The sequence below is a fragment of the Triticum urartu genome, chromosome 5A, assembly GCF_056163025.1.
Source record: "Triticum urartu cultivar PI428250 chromosome 5A, HENAU_Tu73, whole genome shotgun sequence".
NCBI lineage: Eukaryota > Viridiplantae > Streptophyta > Magnoliopsida > Poales > Poaceae > Triticum > Triticum urartu.
In genome coordinates, this window is record NC_141877.1 from 268,087,313 (window position 1) to 268,112,978 (window position 25,666).

Here is a 25,666-nt window from a genome sequence, read left to right on the forward strand (position 1 = left end):
CAGCCTACTGGAAGCGCTTCGCAGCGCTTCCATCGACGAGGAGCACCGCACCATCATGAGTGCGGTGATCCAGAAGGTTCAGTCCACCAAGAGTGGATTAACTGAAGCCTGTGCCAGCCTTCTAACAGGCTTCGAGGTAAGTGTGTTAAAATGTAGTAGAAGTATTACCGCATAGACAGTAGCCCCTGATGCTTTGTTCGGTGTTCACGAAGAAAAGCCGAACATAGGATCAAATAATATCGCAGGAGTCTAATATAAGTATGTCAATATGCATATGCAGGCTTCGCTGCTGGCGTCCGCCGCACTAACTGCGGAGGTCGCCATACTGAAGCAGGACCTTGACGGGTCCAAGAAAGAGCTCGGCCTTGCCAAGAGGCAGCTCGAGGAGAACGAGGGTAAGTAATACCCCGTCTATAGATATGTATGTATATAAAAGGACGTGATTGCAAAATGACAGGATCATTGTATATTTTGCCAGGGGCCACGACCGAGGTGGAGACCCTGAAGCAAGCGCTAACCAAGGCCGAAGATACAGCGGCCAAGGAGCGCACCGAGCGAGAGAGGCACGAGGCTCGGGTGGGCGAGGTGCAGCAAGAGCTCCAGGCTCTCGTGACGAAGCACGAGGCGTTGGAGCTTGACTTGAAGACGCGAGAGTCTGAGCTTGCCGTGGCCCGTGAGAGCGTGAAGAGTGCCAAGGCCGAGGACCAGAAGGCCCTTCAGGAGATCGATGCGATGAAGAAGATAGCGGCGGGTAAGGCTTTCTATATGCAAAGCAAGCATGTAAAAGTGAATTACCGATTACTTACCCGAATCCGGAGCTCTTCAGGAACATTCGTAGATTTTCCCCGCAGTGTGTCCAATGCCGCACAATTTTACTAGGCCGAGGACGGAAGCTCGACGGAGAAGCTGTTCTGGTCTCAGTATGCTGAGGCCGAACATCCGGTGCCAATGAGCGACCAGCTGAAGCAGATGGTCGAGCTACATAAGGCGACCGATCATGCCATGAAGGGCTTCATAGTCCGGTTGTGGTCTGGCGACGCCCTTCCGAACAGCTTCTTTGGCCTGGTGAGGTGGCTTGTGGATGCCTGCCCATGGCTGGAGGTCGTCAAGCGATCCGTCTGCATTGAAGGTGCACGCCGGGCTTTCGCCCGTGTAAAAATGCAGTGGGTCAAGATAGACGCCGTGAAGCTGATCAAGGAGGGGCCGCCGGAGGGCAAGGAGCACGGCCACCCCGAGATGTACTACGAGGGTGTTCTGCCGGGTGCCCGTCTTATCGCGGATGAGTGTTCACAAAATGTAATATTTGAATGAGACTTGCTCGTTTTGTCCTGTATGTATGAAAACTTGTATCATATTCGCTATGCAACGCTTGTTAGAATTTAAAATATTACCTTCTATTTGGATGTTTATCCAATCTGAGAGATGGCTAGTCCTCGGCTTCTGCCCCCATGCCATGAGTGTTGGGGTGTTTGAGATAAACCTGAGCACTCTTGTTCCCATATATGGGTCCTTCGAGGGAGGTGCTCAGCACAACGAACAAGGCAACCGGACTAATAATGCTTTATCACTCTCACTTAACCATAGAATTCTATAATTTTAAATTTCGGCGAAGCCCCTGGTATTCGGAAGGCCGAATTCGGGGCGCGATACACGCCTGTAAGCCGGACAGAGCTGGCCCCTCGCCCTAAGCGGCATAAGTCTTTAGGGACTCAAAAAACCTCGCCGAACAGCGACCAGTCTCTCGCCTTATCATGAAAGTCAGTTTTAGGTTTCTCTACTGAGGTGCTCAGCCCGGCAGAACCGGGGCACAATCGCAGTAGTTCTCCTAGCGCTACCTTAGCCGATAGAGCGGAACATAAGGTACCAAAACATAGGAGCCGGGCAAACCCAACATTTGACCAAAGACATGATTCGGAGCTGATGCATATAATGCTATAAGTTTGGGGTGCTGCACTTGTGAAAGTGTTCGGACTTTTCACACCGCATTGTGGGGTATGTGAGCCCCTGGTGTGTTGGTCGTACCAGAGTGTATGGTTGCAAGGTGTCATTAATGAACACACACACACACACACACACACACACATATATATATATATATAACAAGAATGCAATAATAGCTGTAATGTCATGCATTGTTTATTGAAAAATTGCATTAAAGCAGAGTGATACAGATAGTGCGATAAGCAAAAGAGTAGGACTATGTCCCTTCCAAGGGCGAGCTGAGGAATGGTATAAAATATGTAATCAACCTGGGAATTCCGTTGTATAATGTAGCTGTCTGCCTCCTTGGTTGCTATATCATGTGTTCGGCAATAGAGCTGCCGGACCGTGTTTCCAGAGATTAAAGTCCTGAAAGAAAAAAGAAAAATAACCAAACGGGAAGCCCCTAGTGTGGTTTAGGCCGCATTTTGGGGCGTGCCGCAGTTGTGCCCCCCCTCCCTGCCTGTGCCCGTGGTATTTTTAATGCGTAATTATGTACGCGCGGCACGAATATCGCCATTGGGCTGGGATTGGGGTGGCCGCCGTATTGCTACGAGAGCTCAGATCGCGCCAGGCGGTCTATTTGCCAATTGCCCCGAGCGCGCTTGAAGGTGTCCGGGCTTTGAAATGCCGAACTGGTAGATTGCCTTGAGAGGTTGCTTTGCGCTTCTGCTGTGAGGGCCGCGGTGTGCTCCTCTATTCGGAGAGAGCGCTCTGTGTTTCCATTGACTGTAATAACTCCGCGAGGTCCTGGCATCTTGAGCTTGAGGTATGCATAATGCTGTACCGCATTGAATCTAGCAAATGTGGTTCGTCCGAGCAGCGCGTGATAACCACTGCGGAACGGGACTATATCAAAGATTAAGTCTTCGCTTCGGAAGTTATCTGGGGATCCGAAGACCACTTCCAGTGTAATGGAGCCTGTGCAATGGGCCTCTACGCCTGGAATGACGCCCTTAAAGGTCGTTTTTATGGGTTTGATCCTTGAGGGGTCTATACCCATTTTGCGCACTGTGTCCTGATAAAGCAAGTTCAGGCTGTTGCCGCCGTCCATAAGGACTCGAGTGAGGTGAAATCCGTCGATGATTGGGTCTAGGACCAGTGCGGCGAATCCGCCATGACGGATACTAGTGGGGTGGTCCCTGCGATTGAAGGTGATCGGACAGGAGGACCAAGGGTTGAACTTTGGGGCGACTGGCTCCAATGCATATACGTCCCTGAGCGCACGCTTCCACTCCCTCTTGGGGATGTGGGTTGCGTATATCATGTTCACCGTCCGCACTTGCGGGGGAAACCTCTTCTGTCCTCCAGTGTGCGGCTGCCGGGGTTCTTCCTCGTCATCGCTATGCAGCCCCTTGTCCTTGTTTTCGGCAATTAACTTGCCGGCCTGCTTGAACACCCAACAATCCCTATTGGTGTGATTGGCTGGCTTGTCTGGGGTGCCGTGTATTTGACACGAGCGATCGAGTATACGGTCCAGGCTGGACGGACCCGGCGTACTTTGTTTGAATGGCTTTTTCCGCTGACCGGGTTTAGAGCCTTTGAATCCGGCATTGACTGCCGTATCCTCAGTATTTTCGCTGTTAATGCGGCGCTTATGCTTGTTGCGACGTGACCTGCTATTGCCGTCCTTGGTATCTGAGGTACCATGGTTCTTTGATATGTTATTACTGCGAGCCAGCCAACTGTCTTCTCTCGCACAAAAGCGGGTCATGAGCGTCGTGAGAGCTGCCATAGATTTCAGCTTTTCCTGACCAAGGTGCCGGGCTAGCCACTCGTCTCAGATGTTGTGCTTGAAAGCCGCTAAGGCCTCCGCATCCGGACAGTCGACAATTTGATTTTTCTTTTTAAGGAACCGAGTCCAGAATTGCCTGGCCGACTCTTCTGGATGCTGAATTATGTGGCTTAGATCATCGGCGTCTGGTGGTCGCACATAAGTGCCCTGAAAGTTGTCGAGGAATGCGACTTCCAAATCTTCCCAACAGCTAATGGAGTCTGCTTGCAAGCTATTAAGCCAATGTCGCGCTGGTCCTTTGAGCTTTAGTGGGAGGTATTTGATGGCATGTAAGTCATCACTGCGGGCCATGTGGATGTAGAGGAGGAAGTCCTCAATCCATACTGCGGGATCTGTTGTGCCGTCGTATGATTCAATGTTTACAGGTTTGAAACCTTCTGGGAATTGATGATCCATTACTTCGTCTGTGAAGCATAAGGGGTGTGCGGCGCCTCTGTATTGGGCTATATCACGACGCAACTCGAATGGGTCTTGCCCGCTGTGTTCGGCCCGGCCGGATTTGCTTTTATTGTATCCAGCGTGATGTTTACCGTCTCGTAGAGTGGTGCGCCCTCGTGATCCGTAGATCGATCTTGAATGCTTTGCTTTGTCCTCCAATATGTCTTGCAGGTCTGGCGTATCTCCCCATGCCTTTTTATTTGAATGGCGCTGGGGTGGAGGCGGAGCTTTTGGCTGGAATGTCTCTCTATCGCGGCCACGAGGTGGCCGATCAGCCATATCGTACGCTTGTTCCTCCAGTCGGGGTAGTAACCTGCGCCTTGGGTAACTCTTGGAGGGGCGCTCGAGTTTATAGTTCTCGGCTGCGAGGACTTCAGTCCATTTGTCGGCTAGCAGATCTTGATCATCTTGAAGCTGATGCTACTTTTTCTTCAGGCTATTTGTTGTGGCCATAAGCCGGCGCTTGAAGTGCTCTTGTTCGACGGGATCCTCTGGGATGGCGAATTCATCGTCGCCGAGGCTTGCCTCATCTTCAGAGGGGGCATGTAATTGTCATCCTCCTCCTCTCCGCCAGCCGCTCTCTCAGGAGAGCTGGCTCCTTCATCCTCCTGCTCTAAATCTTGCTGGAGGGGATTGTTGTTGTCTTCGGCGCTATCCGGAGTGTTATTATCTCCTGTGCCGGTATCACCACTTTTGCTTTGGCGGGACTTAGAGTAGCGCCGCTGACATCGGCTCTTGGGTTGCTTCTTGGAGGGGTCATCCTCTGCTATCTCATCTCCATTGCCCTCGTTGGGTGTATCCACCATGTATATGTCATATGACGAGGTGGCTTTCCAGTGCCCTATAGGCGCTGGTTCGTGTTCGTCTCCTACATCATCGTCCATACCGTCGATGTCTTCGGAGTCGAAGTCGAGCATGTCGGTTAAATCATCGACAGTGGCTACGAAGTGGGTGGTGGGTGGGCATCGAAATTATTCGTCTTCCGTATCCCAATCCTGGTGGCCATAATCCGGCCAGGGATCTCCTGACAAAGAGAGAGTCCTTAGTGAATTCAGAATGTCGCCGAGGGGCGAGTGCTGAAAGATATCTGCGGCGGTGAATTCCATGATCGGCACCCAATCGGATTCGATTGGCAGGGGCGCAGACGGTTCGGAGTCCGAGAAATAGTCCGGCACCTTGGAGTCACGGGCTGCGCAGAGGTTTATGCTGGTATTTGGCTCGATCGCTGTCGAGACTGCAGCCCCTGAGGTGGTGTCTAGCCACCCGTCCTCGATTGGCGTAGTTTGCTCTGAGCTAAGGGTCGGAGCAGGTGCGGGCGCGGCCTCTGGGGTATTGTTTGGCGGCAGAGCTAGGTCATACCCATCGTGACAGTGGGGCGCGCCCGGCTGTGGCTCGAATCCGTCAAAGATCAAGTCTCCGCCGATGTCGGGCGTGTAGTTCAAACTTCCAAATCTGACCTGATGGCCAGGGGCATAGCTTTCAATCTGCTCCAGATGGCCAAGCGAATTAGCCCGTAGTACAAAGCCGCCGAATACGAAGATTTGTCCGGGGAGAAAAGTCTCACCCTGGACCGCATCGCTATTGATGATAATAGGAGCCATCAAGCCTAACGGTGACGACACAGAGGAACTCTCAATGAAAGCACCAATGTCGGTGTCAAAACCGGCGGATCTCGGGTAGGGGGTCCCGAACTGTGCGTCTAGGCCGGATGGTAACAGGAAGCAGGGGACACGATGTTTTACCCAGGTTCGGGTCCTTTTGATGGAGGTAAAACCCTACGTCCTGCTTGATTAATATTGATGATATGGGTAGTACAAGAGTAGATCTACCACGAGATCGGAGAGGCTAAACCCTAGAAGCTAGCCTATGGTATGATTGTATGTTGTGATTGTTGTCCTACGGACTAAAACCCTTCGGTTTATATAGACACCGGAGAGGGTTAGGGTTACACAAGGTCGGTTACAAAGAAGGAGATATCCATATACGTATTGCCTAGCTTGCCTTCCACGCCAAGTAGAGTCCCATCCGGACACGAGACGAAGTCTTCAATCTTGTATCTTCATAGTCTAACAGTCCGGCCAATGGAGATAGTCTGGCTGTCCGGAGACCCCCTAATACAGGACTCCCTCACTACCTAACATATTTATCCATGTAATTCTCTTTATTGTGGCATGAATGTTCAGTTCCGTAGGATTCAAAACAAAAGTTTAATATTGGCATAAAAACAATAATACTTCAAGGATACTAGCAAAATAATTATGTCTTCTCAAAATAACATGGCCAAAGAAAGCTTATCACTACAAAATCATATAGTCTAGCTCTGCTCCATCTTCATCACACAACATATTTAAATCATACACAACCCCGATGACAAGCCAAACAATTGTTTCATACTTTTGACACTCTCAAACTTTTTCAACTTTCACGCAATACATGAGCGTGAGCCATGGATATAGCACTATAGGTGGAATAGACGGTGGTTGTGGAGAAGACAAAAAGAAGGAGGTAGCCTCACATCAACTAGGCGTACCAACGGGCTATGGAGATGCCCATTAATAGATATCAATGTGAGTGAGTAGGGATTTCCATGCAACGGATGCACTAGAGCTATAAGTTTATGAAAGCTCAAAAAGAAACTAAGTAGGTGTGCATCCAACTCACTTGCTCACGAAGACCTAGGGCAATTTGAGGAAGCCCATCATTGGAATATACAAGCCAAGTTCTGATGAGGACATCAATACCATTGTTACACCCACAGCCCCTATTGTTACATATACTGGACCAATTACTAGAGCTCGCGCACGCCAATTAAATTACCAGGTACTTTCGTTTCTTGGTAATGACTCTAATGTTCATGAGATTATGATGCTGCCTAAATTGGATACATTTGTTTTGCTTACAAATGAAGGGCCTAGCTTGGAGAAGGATGAACATTGGAGCAAGAACACGCATGGAGTTGATGGCATGCGCAAGGGGATCAAGAACGGAGTTACAAGTGATGATTTCAGGACTTCGAAGCCGCCATAAGGAGTGCATGAAGCCTTGGACGAAATATACAAGATGCCACTTCATAATATTCGTCCATAGGCTATTCTAGGTGCTGCGTCACCTTATTAATGGGCCAGGCCCATGTAATTTCGAAATACTTAAGTATAGGCTATTTTTAGAGTCTATATGTGTGGGGAAACAAGAGTTAGGGTTGGTTTCGGACCCCACCCTCAAGGGCCACGAAATTCCCCCCTCTTCCTCCATATATACAGCCCTTAGGGCATCGTTTAGACTTTGGGTTTTGTTTAGATTAAAAGTTCGCCATAGCTGCAACTTCGTGTACTTCGTTTGTGTCCAACGACCAGACCAAGACGTCACAGAACCCCACCTTGATCAATAAAGCTTTCATCTTATATTCGCAATATCCTGATTGCAATCTCAGTTTCTTGCTTGTTCTTCGTTTGTTCGCAGGAAACAGACCCTCGTGGTCAGGTTGATCGTGCTCCGGCGTGGTCAATAACCCTCGGAAGTTGGTTTAGCGATTGCTAAGGCGCGACGTCTCACACGTTCGTAGTCGGATCGTCAAGGTCGACTCCCACAGAAAACGATAGCCACCATCTCATCGAAACATCGGGACACCTTAGCCTCTATCAAGTGGTATCAGATTTCCAGGTTGCTCGGTGAGATTTTACAGTTTTTCGTAGATTAGATCGAGTCTGTTCTTCATACCTACAGTCCACGAAACAGCCACACAAAAAAAATTAGGGTTAGTTCATCATATCCGAACCAATCTGAGCCTTTGCATAATCTTTTTAGGGTTTTTGCTTTGTTGAATTTGCGGTTGCATCATCGTGTCAAGTTGCTGGTCTTAGAGTCTAGTCTTTTAGAGTTTCGAGTTCTGGTCATAAGTTATCACGCCGCCGCCGCACCATCATCATCGCCCATCTACCACTTTTGCTTATCCGCCACCGCTCTGAATCCATATCCATATACCACCACCAATCCGTATCCATATACCACCACCAATCTGTATCCATATACCACCACCGCTACCATATACCACCACCGCTGCCATATACCACAACCATATATCCACCACCAATCCGAGTTCTTCTCATATTAGGTTTGTTCTTGAGATCAATCTAAATTCTGATTCGTGTTTCCTTGCCTGCGTAGGTCTTGGAAAAAAAAGAGTCTGGAGACCCCCGGGCAATTTTTAGGCCAAAATTTTCACGGGCAAATTTTTTTTTCCTATCCTATTTTTAGGCTTTTCTGAGTCTTTTGAGCCACGTGCCATCATAGTGATTTTTTGTCGCACTTTTTCGTCGTCGCTGCCCTGATTTCCGAAAAAAAGTGAAAAAAAATTTCGTGCCCATCCTATCAGTTTGACGAGGGAAGAGTTTTGAGACACTCGCCATTATAGTGATTTTTCGCAAAAAAAAGCGCAAAAAAAGAGCGAAAAAAAGAGTTCCAGAGTGTGCTTTTCCCTTATTTACGTGCAGCGCCGTGATTTTGTTAGTGTTCTAGGCTCGCGTCTCTAGCACGGTCTAGCCTAGGACCAGCACAGTACCGTCGTTGAGCGTTTATTCAACTTTGCATCTCTGAATTGATTATTGCTGACCCTTTTTGCTACCATACTATAAGCCTTCCCAGCTCCACATACATCTACGTCGTGCGTTTGACTCTCCCTGGCAATCGCTCTATCCAAGCTTTTGAGAGTTTTGACTACAACGGTTGCCGATCACCGCCTGCTGCTGGGTAAGAACTGGTAAGAATTTGAGATTTGCTTGACGGATTTGTGACACCCGCCACCACCACCACTTGTTAGTAGTCTGTAGGATCATATTCTTGTGTGTTTCTATTGCTGCTAACCATGCCAGGATCACAAGCCGACGAGACTGACTGGGAGAACTTGACGAACAAGGAGCTTCATGATACGTTTCAGCAAATGATGAGTGGACAGGTGCAAGATGTGATAAACAGATTTGAAGAGGCCATGGAGAAGATAGATGGCATGGAGAAGACGTTTGAAACAAAGCTCGATAACAAGTTTGCTAAATTGCTTTCGCATTTTCCACCACCACCACCGGCTGCTCCTGCCGCACCTCTGCAACAACAGCAACAACACCGACTACCTCCACGTCGGGAAACAGCCCTCCGCCGAGCGAGCCGTGTCCCTCTTCAGTCGGGCCAAACTGCTGGTGCTGCTGTTGATACTTCTGTGGCTCCTACTGCTGATGTGGAGGAGGATGATTATGTGGGAGATTATGAGGATGAGGTTGATCAAAATCAGAACTACGTGCCACCACCATCACAGCAACCACCAGGTCGTCCACATGAAAATAATGGCAATGGTAGGGCTCACCCTCAGGTACGAGATCATGACCATCTCCCTAAACTAAAATTGAATATTCCACCATTTGAGGGTAGATATGTTCCTGATATATATCTTACTTGGGAGTTAGAAACTGAACAACGATTTACATGTTTACAATATCCCGAGGAGAGACGTGTTCCTGCTGCTATTTGTGCTTTCACTAGTTTTGCATGTGTTTGGTGGTCTGAGCATTGTAGATTATATCCTATTCCGGCTACTTGGGCTTCTTTGAAAACTGCTATGCGTACTCGTTGGGTTCCACCATATTATCAACGTGAATTACTTCAAAAATTGCAGCGCTTAAGACAGGGAAAAAATTCTGTAGAAGAATATTATCAGGAATTACAAACTGGCATGATTAGATGTGGTATTGTTGAGGAGAATGAAGCTATGCTTGCACGTTTAATGGGTGGATTAAATAGAGAGATTCAGACGATTCTAGAGTATAAGGAGTATACTAATATCACTCGTTTATTCCATCTTGCTTGTAAAGCTGAACGTGAAGTGCAGGATCGACAGGCATTGGCGCGGACTAACTTTTCTGCAGGTCGACCTTCATCATGGACACCACGTGCATCATCTACTTCCACACGTTCTGCTACACCGGCGCCTCCGTCGGCTGCCACCTCCAACCGTGATACAATAAAGTAGGCACAATCACCACTATCTGCCAAGAGCACACCTTCTGGGCCTGCAAAGAGCTCTTCTTCATCCATGGCATCAACAGGGCAAACACATGATATTATTTGTCGATGTTGCAAGGGTGGAGGTCATTATGCGAGAGAATGCCCATCTAAGTGTGTGATGATTGTTACTGAGGATGGTGGCTATGAGTCCGCTAGTGACTATGATGAGGAGACTTTGGCTCTTATTACACGTGACGAACATGGTGGAGACGATTCTGATCATGAGACGCAATACATGGCTCCTGAAGATGCTGACAGGTATGAATGTTTAGTTGCTCAACGTGTTTTGAGTGTGCAGGTTACACAAGCTGAGCAAAATCAGAGGCATAATTTGTTCCATACAAAGGGAGTTGTGAAGGAACGTTCTGTTCGCGTGATCATAGATGGAGGGAGCTGCAATAACTTGGCTAGCATGGAGATGGTGGAGAAGTTATCTCTCACCACAAGACCACATCCACATCCTTACTACATCCAATGGTTCAACAACAGCGGCAAGATTAAGGAGTTCGCTGACGTCTTTCCACAAGACGTGCCACCGGGATTACCACCTATTCGAGGGATTGAGCATCAAATTGACTTAATTCCCGGTGCTTCGCTACCCAACCGTGCACCATACCGTACCAATCCAGAGGAGACGAAGGAGATTATGCGTCAAGTACAAGAACTGCTCGACAAAGGTTATATACGCGAATCCCTTAGTCCTTGTGCTGTTCCTATCATTTTAGTGCCGAAAAAGGATGGTACGTCGCGTATGTGCGTTGATTGTAGAGGCATTAATAATATTACTATTCGTTATCGTCATCCTATTCCTAGGTTAGATGATATGCTTGATGAATTGAGTGGCTCTACAATATTCTCCAAAGTTGATTTGCGTAGTGGATACCATCAAATTCGTATGAAATTGGGAGATGAATGGAAAACAGCATTTAAAACTAAGTTTGGATTATATGAGTGGTTAGTCATGCCTTTTGGGTTAACTAATGCACCTAGTACTTTCATGAGGTTAATGAACGAAGTTTTACATGCTTTCATTGGACGATTTGTGGTAGTTTACTTTGATGACATATTGATTTATGGCAAATCTTTGGAGGAACATTTGGAACATTTACGTGTTGTTTTTATTGCTCTACGTGATGCACGTCTGTTTGGAAACCTTGGAAAGTGCACCTTTTGCACCGACCGAGTATCTTTTCTTGGCTATGTTGTTACTCCACAGGGAATTGAAGTTGATAAAGCCAAGATTGAAGCTATTGAGAGTTGGCCGCAGCCCAAAACGGTCACACAAGTGAGGAGTTTCCTTGGCCTCGCTGGTTTCTATAGGCGTTTTGTGAGAGATTTCAGCACCATTGCTGCACCTCTCAACGAGCTTACAAAGAAGGATGTGCCTTTTGTTTGGGGTACCGCACAAGAAGAAGCCTTCACGGTATTGAAAGATAAGTTGACACATGCTCCTTTACTCCAACTTCCTAATTTCAATAAGACTTTTGAGCTTGAATGTAATGCTAGTGGAATTGGATTAGGAGGTGTGTTATTACAAGATGGAAAACCTGTTGCATACTTTTCTGAAAAATTGAGTGGGCCTAGTCTGAACTATTCTACTTATGATAAAGAATTATATGCTCTTGTTCGGACCTTAGAAACATGGCAACATTATTTATGGCCCAAGGAATTCGTTATACATTCTGATCATGAATCTTTGAAACACATTAAAAGTCAAGCAAAACTGAACCGTCGACATGCTAAATGGGTTGAATTCATTGAGACTTTCCCTTATGTCATTAAACACAAGAAGGGTAAAGAAAATGTTATTGCTGATGCCTTGTCTCGTCGTTATACTATGCTTTCACAACTTGACTTTAAAATATTTGGTTTGGAGACCATCAAAGATCAATATGTTCATGATGCTGAATTTAAAGATGTATTGCAGAATTGTAAGGAAGGGAGAACTTGGAACAAGTTCGTTCTTAACGATGGATTTGTGTTTCGTGCTAACAAGCTATGCATTCCAGCTAGCTCCGTTCGTCTTTTGTTGTTGCAGGAGGCGCATGGAGGAGGATTAATGGGACACTTTGGCGTCAAGAAGACAGAGGATATACTTGTTACACATTTCTTTTGGCCAAAGATGAGATGGGATGTTGAGCGTTTTGTTGCACGCTGCACTACATGTCAAAGAGCTAAGTCACGACTCAATTCTCATGGTTTATATATGCCTTTTCCTGTACCTAGTGTTCCTTGGGAGGATATATCTATGGACTTTGTTTTAGGTTTACCTCGAACAAAGAAGGGGAGGGATAGCATATTTGTTGTCGTGGATAGGTTCTCGAAAATGGCACACTTTATACCATGTCATAAAAGCGATGATGCTGTTAATGTTGCTGATTTGTTCTTTCGTGAAATTATTCGCTTACATGGTGTGCCAAATACTATTGTTTCAGATCGTGATACTAAATTTCTTAGCCACTTTTGGAGATGTTTATGGGCTAAGTTGGGGACTAAGCTGCTTTTTAGTACTACTTGTCACCCCCAAACTGATGGACAAACTGAAGTAGTCAATAGAACATTGTCTACTATGCTTAGGGCTGTTTTGAAGAATAACAAGAAAATGTGGGAAGAATGCTTGCCTCATATTGAATTTGCTTATAATCGTTCATTGCATTCTACTACTAAGATGTGCCCTTTTGAAATTGTGTATGGTTTCCTACCTCGTGCACCTATTGATTTGTTGCCTCTTCCATCTTCAGAGAAGGTTAATTTTGATGCTAAAGAACGTTCTGAATTGATTTTAAAAATGCATGAGTTAACTAAGGAAAACATTGAGCGTATGAATGCTAAATATAAACTTGCTGGAGATAAGGGTAGAAAACATGTTGTGTTTGCGCCTGGAGATCTTGTTTGGTTACATTTGCGTAAAGATAGATTTCCTAATCTGCGGAAATCAAAGCTAATGCCACGTGTTGATGGTCCTTTTAAGGTGTTAGAGAAAATAAATGATAATGCATATAAACTTGAGCTACCTGTAGATTTTGGGGTTAGTCCCACTTTTAACATTGCAGATTTGAAGCCTTATTTGGGTGAGGAAGATGCGCTTCCGTCGAGGACGACTTCATTTCAAGAAGGGGAGGATGATGAGGACATCAATACCATTGTTACACCCACAGCCCCTACTGTTACATATACTGGACCAATTACTAGAGCTCGCGCACGCCAATTAAATTACCAGGTACTTTCGTTTCTTGGAAATGATTCTAATGTTCATGAGATTATGATGCTGCCTAAATTGGATACATTTGTTTTGCTTACAAATGAAGGGCCTAGCTTGGAGAAGGATGAACATTGGAGCAAGAACACGCATGGAGTTGATGGCATGCGCAAGGGGATCAAGAACGGAGTTACAAGTGATGATTTCAGGACTTTGAAGTCGCCATAAGGAGTGCATGAAGCCTTGGACGAAATATACAAGATGCCACTTCATATTATTCGTCCATAGGCTATTCTAGGTGTTGCGTCACCTTATTAATGGGCCAGGCCCATGTAATTTCAAAATACTTAAGTATAGGCTATTTTTAGAGTTCGTATGTGTGAGGAAACAAGAGTTAGGGTTGGTTTCGGACCCCACCCTCAAGGGCCACGAAATTCCCCCCTCTTCCTCCATATATACAGCCCTTAGGGCATCGTTTAGACTTTGGGTTTTGTTTAGATTAAAAGTTCGCCATAGCTGCAACTTCGCGTACTTCGTTTGTGTCCAACGACCAGACCAAGACGTCACAGAACCCCACCTTGATCAATAAAGCTTTCATCTTATATTCGCAATATCCCGATTGCAATCTCAGTTTCTTGCTTGTTCTTCATTTGTTCGCAGGAAACAGACCCTCGTGGTCAGGTTGATCGTGCTCCGGCGTGGTCAATAACCCTCGGAAGTTGGTTTAGCGATTGCTAAGGCGTGACGTCTCGCACGTTCGTAGTCGGATCGTCAAGGTCGACTCCCACAGAAAACGATAGCCACCATCTCATCGAAACATCGGGACACCTTAGCCTCTATCAAGTTCTATAATTAAAAATTCCCACTAGTATATGAAAGTGATATCATAGGAGACTCTCTATCATGAAGATCATGGTGCTACTTTGAAGCACAAGTGTGGTAAAAAGGATAGTAACATTGTCCCTTCTCTCTTTTTCTCTCATTTTTTTATTTGGGCCTACTCTCATTTTTTGGCCTCTTTTATTTTATTTATTTTATTTTTCGTCCGGAGTGTCATCCCTACTTGTGGGGGAATCATAGTCTCCATCATCCTTTCTTCACATGAGACAATGCTTTAATAATGAAGATCATCACACTTTTATTTACTTACAACTCAAGAATTACAACTCGAGTCTTAGAACAAAATATGACTCTATGTGAATGCCTCCGGCGGTGTACCGGGATGTGCAATGAATCAAGAGTGGCATGTATAAAAAATGATGAACGGTGGCTTTGCCACAAATACGATCTCAACTACATAATCATGCAAAACAATATGACAATGATGGAGCGTGTCATAATAAACGGAACGGTGGAAAGTTGCATGGCAATATATCTCAGAATGGCTATGGAAATGCCATAATAGGTAGGTATGGTGGCTGTTTTGAGGGAGGATATGTGGTGGCGGCGAAAGTTGCGCGGTACTAGAGAGGCTAGCAATGGCGGAAAGGTGAGAGTGTGTATAATCCATGGACTCAACATTAGTCATAAAGAACTCACATACTTATTGCAAAAATCTATTAGTCATAGAAACAAAGTACTACACGCATGCTCCTAGGGGGATAGATTGGTAGAAAAAGACCATTGCTCGTCCCCGACCGCCACTCATAAGGAAGAAAATCAATAAATAAATCATGCTCTGACTTCATCACATAACGGTTCACCATATGTGCATGCTACGGGACTCACAAACTTTAACACAAGTATTTCTCAAATTCACAACTACTTACTAGCATGACTCTAATACCACCATCTTCATATCTCAAAAAAATCATAAGGAATCAAACTTCTCAAAGTATTCAATGCACTTTATATGAAAGTTTTTATTATATTCCTCTTGGATGCCTATCATATTAGGACTAATTTTATAACCAAAGAAAATTACCATGATGTTTAGAGACTCTCAAAATAATATAAGTGAAGTACGATAGTTCATCAATTTCTATAAAACCACCACCGTGCTCTAAAAAGATATAAGTGAAGCACTAGAGCAAATTTTGCCTAGCTCAAAAGATATAAGTGAAGCACATAGAGCATTCTAATAAATCATGATTCGTGCTTGTCTCTCTCAAAAGGTGTGTACATCAAGGATGATTGTGGAAAACTAAAAACCAAAGACTCAAATCATACAAGACGCTCCAAGCAAAACACATATCATGTGGTGAATAAAAATATAGCCTCAAGTAAAGTTACCGATAGATGAAGACGAAAGAGGGGATGCCTTCCTGGGGCATCCCCATGCTTAGGCTTTTTGACATCCTTGAATATTACCTTGGGGTTCCTTGGGCATACCCAAGCTTAGGCTCTTTCAACTCCTTATTCCATAGTCCATCAAATCCTTACCCAAAACTTGAAAACTTCACAACACAAAACTCCTATAGAAAATCTCGCAAGCTCCGTTAGTATAAGAAAATAAATCACCACTTTTGGTACTGTTGTGAACTCATTATTTATTTAGATTGGTGTAATATCTACTATATTCCAACTTTTTCGTGGTTCATACCCCCCGATACTAGCCATAGATGCATCAAAATAAGCAAACAACACGCGAAAAATAGAATCTATCAAAAACGAAACAGTCTGTAGCAATCGGGATATTTCGAATACTTATGTAACTCCAAAAAATCTGATAAGTTAACAATTCCTAGATAGTTTGTTTATTAATCCTCTGCAAAAGGAATCAGTATTTTATCATGCTTCTGTAAAAAAAACTAATCCCCTAGGCGCAAAAGTTTCTGTTCCACATCTAACCAGAGGATAGATGATTTATTTGTTACAAAACAGCAAGGAAAAATATTGGGTTGTCTCCCAACAAGCACTTTTCTTTAAAGCCTTTTTAGCTAGGCATTGAGATTTCAATGATGCTCACATGAAAGGCAAGAATTGATGCACAAAGAGAGCATCATAAAACATGTGACAAACACACTTATGTATAACATACTTCCTATGCATAGGAATTTTATAAGCAAGCAAAAACTAGCATTTGCAGGGAAGAAGAAAGAAACTATAGCAATTTCAACATGAAGAGAGGTAATTTAATATCATGAAAATTTCTACAACCATATTTTTCTCTCTCATAATAATTACTTGTAGGATCATAAGCAAATTCAACAATATAGCTATCGCATAACATATTCTCAACACTATCCACATGCATGCGAAGTTGACACTCTTCCAAAATAGTGGGATTAACATTAGCTAAAGTCATGACCTCTCCAAACCCACTTTTATCAAAAAAAATCATAAGACTGAACATTCTCCAAATATGTGGGATCTAAAGTTGAAAATCTTCCAAAACAACTTTTAATATTATTGCTAACATTATTATCAATCTCATATTCATCATGGGGCCTAAATAAATTTTCAAGATCATAAGAAGAATCACCCTAATCATGATCATTGCAACAAGTAGTAGATATAGCAAAATTAGCATCCCCAAGCTTAGGGTTTTGCATATTATTAGCACAATTGACATTAATAGAATTTATAATAACATCATTTCAATCATGCTTTTCATTCAAGGCACTATCGTGAATCACTTCATAAATTTCTTCTTTCAACACTTCATCACAATTTTCAGATTCACGAATTTCAAGCAAAACCTCATAAAGATAATCTAGTGCACTCAACTCACTAGCATTAGGTTCATCATTATTGGATCTTTTCAAAAGATTAGCAAGTGGATGCGGATCCAACTCTTAGCAAGCGAAGACGCAAGCGAAAAGAAGGCACATGGTTACAGAAGATCGAACGGAAGAGGGGCGAAGAAAAGGCAAATATTTTTTAAAATCATTTTAGAAGTGGGGAGAGGAAAATGAGAGGCGAATGGCGAATAATGTAATGCAAGGGATGAGAGTTTATGATGGGTACTTGGTATGTCTTGGCTTGGCGCAGATCTCCCTGGCAACGGCGCCAGAAATCCTTCTTGCTACCTGTTGATCTTGCATTGCTTTTTCCCTTGAAGAGGAAAGGGTGATGCAGCAAAGGAGCATAAGTATTTCCCTCAATTTTGAGAACCAAGGTATCAATCTAGTAGGATACTACGCAACAAGCCATCGAATACCTGCACAAATAAACACCAACTTGCAACCAACACGACAAAGGGGTTGTCAATCCCTTCATGGTTATTCGCAAAGTTATATCTGATAGAGATGGATAAACGGTAAAGTAATATTTTTTGTGTTTTTGGTTTATGGAACGGAAAGTAAAATATTGCAAAAATAAAGTAAATAGGAAACTAGAATTGTAGATCGGAAACTTATATTATGGAAAATAGACCTAGGAGCCATAGGTTTCACTAGTGGCTTCTCTCAAGATAGAAAATATTACGGTGGGTGAACAAATTACTGCCGAGCAAGTGATAGAAAAGCGCAAAGTTATGATGATATCTAAGGAAATGATCATGAATATAGGCATCACGTCCGTGTCAAGTAGATCGAAACGATTCTGCATCTACTACTATTACTCCACACATCGACCAACTCCTGCCTGCATCTAGAGTATTAAGTTCATAAGAACAGAGTAACGCATTAAGCAAGATGACATGATGTAGCGGGATTAACTCAAGCAATTTGACGAAAACCCCATCTTTTTATCCTCGATGGCAACAATACAATATGTGCCTTGCTGCCCCTACTGTCACTGGGAAAGGACACCACAAGATTGAACCCAAAGCTAAGCGCTTCTCCCATTGCAAGAAAAACCAATCTAGTTGGCCCAACCAAATCGTTAGTTCGGAGAGACTTGCAAAGATATCAAATCATGCAAATAAGAATTCAGAGGAGATTCAAATAGTATTCATAGATAAGCTAATCATAAATCCACAATTCATCGGATCTCAGCAAACACACCGCAAAAGAGTATTACATCGAATAGATCTCCAAGAACATCAAGGAGAACTTTGTATTGAGAATCAAAGAGAGAGAAGAAGCCATCTAGCTACTAGCTATGGACCCGTAGGTCTGAAGTAAACTACTCACGCTTCATCAGAGAGGCAATGGTGTTGATGTAGAAGCCCTCCATGATCGATTCCCCCTCTGTCAGGATGCTGGAAAAGGCCCCGAGATGGGATCTCACGGGTACAGAAGGTTGCGGTGGTGGAAAAGTGGTTTCGTGGCTCCCCTGGATGTTTTTGGGGCATAAGAGTATATATAGGCGAAAGAATTAGGTTAGGGGAGCTACGAGGGGCCCATAAGGTCGGGGGGCGCCCTCCACCCTTGTGGCCTCCTTGAGGCTCCTCTGACTTGCACTCATAGTCTCCTGGGTGTCTTTTGGTCCAAGAAAATCATCGAGAAAGTTTTATTCCGTTTGGTATTCCTTTTCCGCGAAACTCTAAAATAAGGAAAAAAACTGGCACTGGGCTCTAGGTTAATAGGTTAGTCCCAAAAATCATATAAAATAGCATATTAATGCATATAAAACATCCAAAACAGATAATATAATAGCATGGACAAATCAAAAATTATAGATACGTTGGAGACGTATCAGAGACCAAGAGCTTTAAAGGACCAAAATGCAGACCAAGAGGACCAAGATCAAACCAGAGAAACAAGATGTCACCAGGAGAAAAGCCTCCCTTGCTGGGTAGGCAAGCTCGACAAGGACGAGGCCACCCCCAGAAGAAGATGTCCAAGACGTCCCGGCAAGGCCTGCCGGGATTTGAGAAGGCAAAACCACCTCACCGAACCACACCGCCACGACCCACGTTGTCAATCACTGTGGTGTCAAGCCGCGAAGTGACTAAGTGGCAGCCATTCGCCACATGGTAGCCTCTTTGTACAGGAAATGCATACATATGACACCCGTCCTGCGACGTGTCAAGCAAGGAGGCATGGGGCTAGCGAGATAGCCCAACAAGGCTTGTTGGGCACCCAACGACGTGACGTTAAGCGGTGCATTTAATGCACCCTGTCAGCCTGCAGAGTTAGGTATGATAGCACTGTTTGCTATCTTATCAGTGCACAATGACTACTTTGCCACTGTGGTAACCCCTTTATCTATAAAAGGAGGCCATGGCAACCATAGAAAGGGTTAGAAGGTTGGATAACTCACACATCCATATGCACGTAGTCACTGCCGCCCTTGCCGGGCAAGTGTACTACGTCCCACCACCTCTCTTCCACCATCAATACACCAGAGCAGGAGTAGCGTTTTACGCATCACGCCGGCCCGAACCTGGGTAAAACTACCTGCGTGATCTCTGCCGGACCAGCAAGGGGCCCTCTAGTCCCATAGGTGGTCGTGGTTTCCCACGACATATTTGGTGCCCCAGTGTAACACCCACAATGCGGCTATATCTCCCACGTGTCGGGGCACGACTTGGAGGCATAGCCGCATGGTAGACATGTCACAAGAGGGGTAATCTTTACACATCCCATGTACCGAATAAGAAAGGGATAAAGAGCTGGCTTACAATCGCCACTTCACACAAATACAAATTAAACATACATCGTCCAGAAAACAATCAAAGGTCTGACTACGGAACCAAAATAAAAGAAGAAAACCCCAAATGCTAGATCCCCGATCGTCCCAACTGGGCTCCACTACTGATCAACTGGAAAAGAAACAAAACAACGATCAAGATCTTCATCGAGCTCCCACTTGAGCTCGGTTGCGTCATCTGCACTGGTATCATCTGCACCTGCAACTGTTTGGAAGTATCTGTGAGCCACGAGGACTCAGCAATCTCACACCCGCGAGATCAAGACTATTTAAGCTTATGGGTAGGAAAGGGTAGTGAGGTGGAGCTGCAGCAAGCACTAAGCATATATGGTGGCTAACATACACAAATAAGAACGAGAAGAGAAGCAACGCAACGGTCGAGAAGCTAGAAGTGATCAAGAAGTGATCCTGAAGCTACTTACGTCCAAACATAACAAAAGAACCGTGTTCACTTCCCGGACTCTGCCAGAAAGAGACCATCACGGCTACACACGCGGTTGATTCATTTTAATTAAGTTAAGTGTCAAGTTATCTACAACCAGATATTAACAAATTCCCATATGCCCATAACCGTGGGCACGGCTTTCGAAAGTTCAAACCCTGCAGGGGTGTCCCAACTTAGCCCATCACAAGCTCTCACGGTCAACGACGGATATTCCTTCTCCCGGGAAGACCCGATCAGTCTCGGAATCCCAGTTATAAGACATTTCGACAATGGTAAAACAAGACCAGCAAAGCCACCCGATGTGCCGACAATCCCGATAGGAGTCGCACATATCTCGTTCTCAGGGCAACACCGGATGAGACAGGCTACGAGTAAAACCAGCCCTCGGGTTTCCCCAAGGTGGCCCCGCATGCAGCTCGGTTCGGACCAATACTTAGAGAAGCACTGGCCCCGGGGGGGTAAAATAAAGATGACCCTCGGGTTGGCCGACCCGAGGGAAGGGTAAGTGGTGGTGAGGCAAATGGTAAAACCAAGGTTGGGCCTTGCTGGAGGAGTTTTTATTCAAAGTGAACTGTCAAGGGGTCCCCATAACACCCAACCGTGTAAGGAACACAAAATCAAGGAACATAACACTGGTATGACGGAAACTAGGGCGGCAAGAGTGGAACAAAACACCAGGCATAAGGCCGAGCCTTCCACCATTTACCAAGTATAAAGATGCATTAATTAAATAAGAGATATTGTGATATCCCAACATATCCATGTTCCAACATGGAACAAACTTCATCTTCACCTGCAACTAACAACGCTATAAGAGGGGCTGAGCAAAAGCAGTAACATAGCCAAACAACGGTTTGCTAGGAAGGTGGGTTAGAGGCTTGACATGGCAATATGGGAGGCATGATATAGCAAGTGGTAGGTAACGCGGCATAGCAAAAGAGCGAACAACTAGCAAGCAAAGATAGAAGTGATTTCAAGGGTATGGTCATCTTGCCTGAGATCCCGCAAGGAAGAAGAACGAGTGCATGAAGAAGACAAACGGACGTAGTCGAACGGATCCTCACAACTCCGAAACGAAACCGAAGCTAACGAGAGAAGCAACCCAGTTGAAGCAAACAACATAGTAAACAACCACCACATAAACATGGCATGATGCACAACCAAATATGATGCATGTCCGGTTTAAAGAGGCATGGCATGGCAAAGTGCACAAGCAAAACTACAAGTTAAGTGGTGCTTAATATGCAATGAGTTGCATATTGACGAAACACCACAACAAGTTATTTAGTTCGATCTCTTTTATGTACCCAACAATATTAAATGTTGATTAACATGGCAAGGGGTGAAGCATGTGAAAACTACCTATGTAGGCAAGTTTAAATGAGGCCGGAACAACAAACAACAAGTCCGGAAACTCCTCATGTGCATATTTTAGGTTTGGTACTGTTCTGCCCTAAACACAATTTTAGAGTTATCAAACATGCAAAGTGATGCCGGCATGTTAAACTAGGCATTTTTCTACCCCATTTACATATAAAGTTTATTAGGTTTGGAGCTACGGTTATTAAGTTATGAATTAAAACATTTTAACATGGCATTTAAGAAAATTTAAACAAACAATAGTTTAAACATTTCAAACATGCATGAAAGTTGGATATTATTAAACTAGATGAAATTCTAAGCATTTCTCATATATAGTTCATTTTAAACCGATGCACGGTTGTGGAATTATTATATGCATGAACACAAGGGTTTTTTCTGCAAAACTGCGTTCTCTGGAAAAATAACTAAATTCACAAATCTGGAAAAAAAACCTAAACAGGCCGAATCTGGCTGGCCCAGTAGAGAGAAGGGCTGCTGCTCACATGGGCCAAGCCCAGTCAGTGGAGAGGCTTGGGGGCAGGGAAGCGGCTTGGGCCAGCCTTGCTGGCGTGCCTAGCGCGGCCCACCCGAGCGCTTGGTCAACGCGCGACGACGGGTTCATCTCGTCGAGGCAGAGGCTGGCGGCGGCAAAGATCGGCGATGGGACGGCGTTCCAGCGCGGCGGCACGGCGGGCTCTGGCCGGAACGGACGCGAAGCCGATGGATCCGGAGTGGAGGAGGCCGGATCTGGCTACGGGGGTCCATTTTCGGCGACGGCGAGGACGAGAAGCTCCAAGCGGCGGCGATCCCTCGCGATGGGATCCTGTGGGGGAGAGAGATCGTGAGGGAGAGGGAGGAGAGGCAGGGAAGGAAGGAGGAGAGGCAGGGGCGGCGCGACCTGGCCGGAGGTCGGCGGCGGCGACCGGCACTGGAGATGGTCGCTGGCAGGGGCGGCATGGAGGTGTGGTCGGACGGGAGGAGCTCGGGCTCTCCCGATCCTGAACAGGGACAGCGGCGCGGTGCGGGCGTCTCGGGCCCAGATCGGCCTGGGACGGGCCGCGGATGGGCTCCAGCGGGCCTGTCGTGGTGGGGGTTGGCTGAAGGCGACATGGACGCGCGCGGTTGGCTGGGAACAGCTGAAGTGGCGGCGTTGGCGATTGTCGGCGTGCCAAGTGGCGGGAACACGGTGGCTGGCGCCGGAATTCGAGGAGAAGGTGGCTGGCGGCTGCGGGGATCCCGAGGGGAAGGCTAGAAGTAGGTGGAGGGGGTTTAGGGTTCCAAAAATGGCAAGGGGGCTGTTTAAATAGGATAAGGGGGGTTAGGATTACGGTTTGGAGGGGTTTTGCTCTGTCTCGGAGCCGTTCGATCGCCATCGTATGGTCCGGAGCGGAGGGGGTAGATAGGTGGGCTAGATGGACTGTGAAGAAGGGCTTGGGCTGAGAGGAAAGAGGGGGAATGCAGCCCGGCGACTGTTTTTGGAGACCGAAAAAGTCCGACGATAAACCGACTATAATGTCGCTATAGTTTAACAGTTGGGCTATCAAGAGAGCTCTGAATGTGATGAAACTTGGCAGGCGGCCTACTGACAACAGAACAACACCGCACGCCAACTTTCATCCCATTCCGAGAACATTTTTCGGCCATTTATAAAATAATATTTTGGACATGCCACGGGCGCATGCAAGTGTGTTTGGTCTTAGAACGGGTAACGGAAAGAACGAGGAGACCGGGACGGATGCAAGTTTTGAAAACATGCAGATGCAATGCACATGATGACATGGCAAGATGCAACACGCAAGAAAATGACAAGGTAACAACAGCGAATAACTGGAAGACACCTGGCACAACTGTCTCGGGGCGTTACAACACTCCACCACTACAAGAGGATCTCGTCCCGAGATCTAGGATGGCACCGGAGGGAAACGTAAGAGGAAGAGTAGAGGTAAAACTAAGTTGCTTTTTTGACAAACGAGTGAAACCAAAGAACCTTAAAAGGATAAACAATTTTGAGAAGAGAATACAACGGAGATGAATGGGGTTGGAAACACTCTGTTAGAAAGGAGGAACAAGGAACATTACGAGAACCTTGTAGGTTGAAAGAGAAAAGAAAAGGATTGCAATGGACAAGAAGTACATGCAAGCACTCCGGTAGAACGAGATGCGCAAGGAACGATAAAGATCAAAACGACAACACTTCGGTTAAAAAAAGAAAGAGAAGGAAAAAGAATGATATAATTTGGACAGCACTCCGACTGAAAGGAGATGCAAGACTTGCTAAGATGAAAAAGGGCTTGAGGACATGACACAACACTCCAGTTAAATGGATAAGCATGAAAAGAACACGATCCTCACAATTCGAGATGATGAGAGAAGAGAGCAACATCCCAATGCCTCCGGAAGAGAGAATAGAAGATAGATCATTGGAATGATTGAATGGAGAAGAAAATGGCAACTTCTGCCACAAATGAGCTTGGAAAACACCCTTACAAGAAGGTTATAACGGAGTTGTTGGAAAACCAACAACAAAAAGAACAAGCTTGTAGTGGGCTTATGGAGAATATCTCCAAAACTATGAGGTGAAAATTTCTGCCACTAACAAAAACAATAGATTGGAGTGATATCAACAAGGAGACAAGAAACTTATTTCACCGGGAGAATAAATGAAGAACTTGGGTCATTTATGAGCACCATAGATAGCAACAATCCTTAGGGAAGGCTTAAGGTGAAACATGACACAAGATAACTCCAACGAAGAGATTGATGGGTTTCAAAGGATCTCATGAACGAATTGAAAATGATGGGTTTAAAATATGTCATTCCGGACAACTTGTCAATCATGAACACGAAGGAAAATTATCACCAATGACATAACACCACCTCAAAAGATGAGATATGAAAGAATTGCACTTCGGAATGCAAGATGAAGAATGCTTAAACTCCTCAAGACAAAACATGTATTGAGCACCATGTTTATTCTAGAGTATAGCTTGGCGGATCTTAACTCCGAGAGAAATCCTGAAGAACAATTGAAGAATGAAAGGAATCATTGATGAACCACCATGTAGAGCCTCCGTGAAGAACTCAGGTAATAAAAGAATGATCAAACGAAAGGAAAGTTGAAAATAACTCCGGGAGAAGCCTAGCGATGATTAAATGGAGCTTCGCGATGAGATAATGCGGAAAACTTGAAACTCCGGAAAAGAAAAGATGAAACAATTGAAACCGAGAATTTGATGAACCTCCGGAATAAGGAATTGAATTTACTCGATGAAACAAGAATAAGAATTACATTATGCTTATCCTTCACCAATTTAAATTGATGACAAGCAACGGATTTGGCATACTACTTATTCTCGTAGAAAGGATTAAGATAGATATAGCGCAAACTTGAGAAGGTCTTCTATGAACCACCGGTAGGATTGAAAGAATGAATGAATTGATATGATAATGAAGGAAGATAAATCTTTAACGAACCACCGTAAGGATTGAAAATGAACGAAGATACTTAAGTGAATCAAGAGGCAAGAGAACGAAGAGACCGCGAACTGATTAGAGGATACTTAAATGATGCACCGGTAAGATTTAGGAGAATGGGAGCTGAAAGTTGAGAATGAATAAACCCGCAATGATGGTCTTCGGAGAATCAAACTGAAAAGACTCTTGAATTGCTCCGGATGGGTGAAAAGAATTCTCCCAATCAAAAACAATTATGAGAGGATGCCAACAAGCTAGAATCATGAATCTTGAAGAGAATGGAGCAAGATTGAGAGAAAAAAATCTTCTTCGGTCTTCAAATCCGAGAATGACGACGAGAAACACCACCATGAATTGTTGAGGCACTCCGGAATGAAAATTAGAAATGTTGAACCAACGATGAAAATAATTTGAAAACGATCTTGGAGAAGGCATTTGACTG